This window comes from Hibiscus syriacus, unplaced genomic scaffold, assembly GCF_006381635.1.
Source record: "Hibiscus syriacus cultivar Baekdansim isolate YM2019G1 unplaced genomic scaffold, ASM638163v2 tig00110435_pilon, whole genome shotgun sequence".
Lineage (NCBI taxonomy): Eukaryota > Viridiplantae > Streptophyta > Magnoliopsida > Malvales > Malvaceae > Hibiscus > Hibiscus syriacus.
This window is the reverse complement of record NW_024062736.1, coordinates 650,805-654,455: the sequence shown is the minus strand read 5'-3', so window position 1 is coordinate 654,455 and position 3,651 is coordinate 650,805. Positions and strand designations below refer to the sequence as shown.

Sequence of the window (3,651 nt, the reverse complement as noted above, 5' to 3'; positions counted from 1 at the left end):
GTTGTTGCAGTTTAAAAGGTAAAACCATGAAATACCATGAAATACAATGAAATTAGAACGAAAAACACAGCCATGACTAACAATCTTTATGAAGAATTACAGAAACAGGAAAAGGAAGTTGACAAATTCCAGAAATTTCAGAAACTAAGAAAGCAGCTTCTTCCCGCTGAGTTGCTCTGCACATGGCTTCCAATGGTTCAACTTTAGGCATGGTGAGCCTTTGCCCTTCGGTTATGTCGATTGCCTTCTCACTCACCCTCTCCCACTCAAAACATTGAATAAATGCCCCAATGTCGACCCCAGCACATGTCGGGCTAACACCATTCCGGGGCAAGCTCTTCTTCCTAACCCAAACGGCATTAACTTATAGATAAGATCACTCGTTTCTTTGCCTTGTTCGAACCTCTCTGGCTTAAAACTTATCAGATCATCCCATAACTTAGGGTCCCTTTGTATAGCCCAAGCATTCACCATCAAAATTGCATCTTTGGGTATTTCGTAGCCTCCGATGCTGCAAATCTCAGATGCCGAATGTGGAACTAACAGTTGAGCTGCCGGAAATAGCCGAAGAGTCTCGGAGATTATGCATTGCAAATAAGGTAATTTCGCGACATTGGATTATTCCACCAGTTTTTCTTGACCGATACGTTTGTCTAGTTCAGCTCTAGCTTAAGCTTTTGCCAACACTAAAGGATTGTTTAGCAGATTGGACATTGCCCATTCCAATGTTAGTGCTGTTGTCAGTTCCAGCATTTAAAATAACTTGCACAAAAATGAAATCCATAACTTGAAAATGATAAGTACTATTAATTATCGCCTCTTAAAATGTATTAAAATAATGAACTTGAAAATTCCAACTGACCTGTATAAGTCCTTTGATGATTACATCAGTATAATATTGAGGCTGTGATTCTTGCAAATATGGCAGATAAGTGATCATTGTGTTTTCTATGGTTAAATCGCCTTTGTTCCTCCTATGTTCATCAATCATCTCTTGCATCAAATCGACTGTTTTCTTACCCAGTTTATCCTCCTGATGTATTCATTGTAATCAACCCATTGCAATATTGGCAAGAAATCTCCCGGATATGAGGACACCGACAATTCAAAGAGTTCCTTAATCATCTCCCTGAACCGCCTCCCTTCTTCAGAGTTCTGGGCAACATCGTCGCCGAAATACTGTTTCCCCGCTATCATTCTCGTGATTATATTAAACGTCAGCTCCGAAAACATCGATTTCAGCTCCACTTTGGCGAACCCGTCGGTGGAAACCCGGTACAATCGAGCAGCAAACGATTGATTTTGTCTCTTCGAATGTCTAGAGACATGTTCAGACGAGTCGACGAGAAGATCTCGATGGTGGATAGTTTCGTGAGGTTGCGCCAATGGTCTCCGTACGGTGCCAAACCGAGAGTGGTGTGGTTGTAGCCGACGTAATTGCCCATGACGAAGCGAGGGCGGTTGGCTAAAACGATGTCGTTCTTGGTGAAACATTGTTGGACGGCGGAGGGCGAGGAGACGACGACAAGGAAACGGGATCCGAACTTGAGGGAAAAGATGGGACCGTGTTTTTGTGAGAGGGAAGAGAGGGTTCGATGGAGGGGTTCTTTGAGGAGATGGAGGTGGCCCAGAATCGGAATAGCCAACGGACTGGGTGGGAGATTTTTGCGTGTTGAGATGATTAACTTGGTGACCAGCGCTAGAAAAAGTGCTGAAAGCAACGAGTATATCAAGATTGGTTCCATTTTCATTTGCTCAACACTAGATTTTGCTGAAGATTTCAAGGCACGTCTGTAGTATATCAAGAGGACTGATGCCGTATAGCATTTTTTTCTCCAAAGAAAATTAGGCCCAGAACTTGCCAAAAGGACAAACACTATCGCCATGTTCACGGACACAGCGCAGTTGACCACAAAGTCTTCCGATATATAATTATCACTCATCATTAACCGCCGTCCGTGCTTTGAATATGTCAGGCCGTAATACTCAATTTCCCTCCATCATTTTATATCCCCTGAAGATACGTAAATGGAGTTTCGTACAACACTTTCTCCATTATTAAATTATTGAAGATAAAATAATAATTAAAACAATATTTTTCGAGAAGTTAAATTGTATTATTTGAAGAAAAAAACTGTCGGAGGTATGCACAGCATTTTGAGGTTAAAACAAAACTCTGTTTATTCACTGTACTCTGTTACAAAAGAGTCATTAAAGTTGAATACATCTGAATAAAATATATATTACATCATTTTCTTAGTTCTAAACTCATATTATCTTCAATACTACGTTGTCTCTTGTGTGTAACTCCTTTTGCAAATATTCTTTACAATGTATAAACATTCCGATAATAATATAAGATCTCTGATGGGAATTATCTTGAAGAAAAATATGGAGCCAGATTAATCTCCATTTTTTATATTTGGGCTATCGGGTTGTTAGCAGCGGGATAAAGTAGCACTATTACTGGAACCTATATATGGCTGTCCACCATGGGAGGTTTCTCTGAGGATAGATAAAAAGGCCAAGAGCATTTATCACAAGGAGTTGTGCAATCATTCCTACTATTATAGTTGCTTAACATGCTTCAGTAATTCATTGATGCTAAATATAAGGGGAGTTTTATGTGCGACGGGTTAGAATGTGATTAAAAACAGTAAATGTAAGAAGAATGTGATAAAAAACAGTAAAAGTAAGTATAACTCTTGTGATAAAAAAATATAACATTTTAAGTTTGATGTAACTTAAAATGTAACATTTTTATTATATTTTCGGCAATAATCTAAAATATTATTTTCTTTATAATATTTTTGATTGACAATCAATAACGTGACATTCTTCCTAACATCTTAGATTACAACCGAAAATGATACCATGAATGTCACATCTTAAATTGCATCCAAGAGTGAGTCAAGCTAATCTATTCTATCCCTTTTTCTTCAAATAGTGGCTAATTCTACCGTTAAATGTCTTTCTTTCATTCTTCTGTTTTAGTTGGTTTATCCTATATATTCTCACCCATTGTCCTCTCGTCCCTTTTTATTTAATATTAACAATTGGTGATGATAGACTAGTGACAGTGATTATATTGTCGGTGAAGGTTGGATCAACAACGATGATAAATGGTAGTGGTCTACATTTTTTTTATATTAATAGATTGTCACTCGTGTCATTTGATAAGATTTTTTTTAATCTCGTTATAATTAAAAATTATAATGTTTGTAACATTAATAACATAAATTAATAAAAAAATTAAAAAATAAAATTTAAATATTTATTTTTATATTATGTTATTATTTTAATAAAAAATTTTGAACACAAAAAATATTATTAATTATTTGAACTAAATCTTAGAAAACAACAAAATATAATTATTGTACTTTAATAATCAACTCTGACGGAGTCAGATATAATGCAGACACATGACATTCCTTTTCTAATTTCATTTTTTTTATTTTGAAAAACAAAGAAAAAGAAGCATCGAGAAGGATAGTGAAATATGTATATATTTGATTTTTTTTTGCTCATAGGTAACTATAAAACAGCATATCTTTAAAGATTATTTTTAATAATTTAATCTCAAATATTTATATTTTTTATATTCATAATATTTAAAATTAAGATTTTAAAAATTAATAATAATTTATTTAA

The 3,651-nt window shown here is 35.1% G+C and overlaps 1 pseudogene; it reads right to left on the bottom strand.

Moving 5' to 3' along the window:
- Positions 1–55: 55 nt before the first annotated feature.
- LOC120125665 lies at positions 56–1,901 on the bottom strand (annotated as a pseudogene).
- Positions 1,902–3,651: the final 1,750 nt, after the last annotated feature.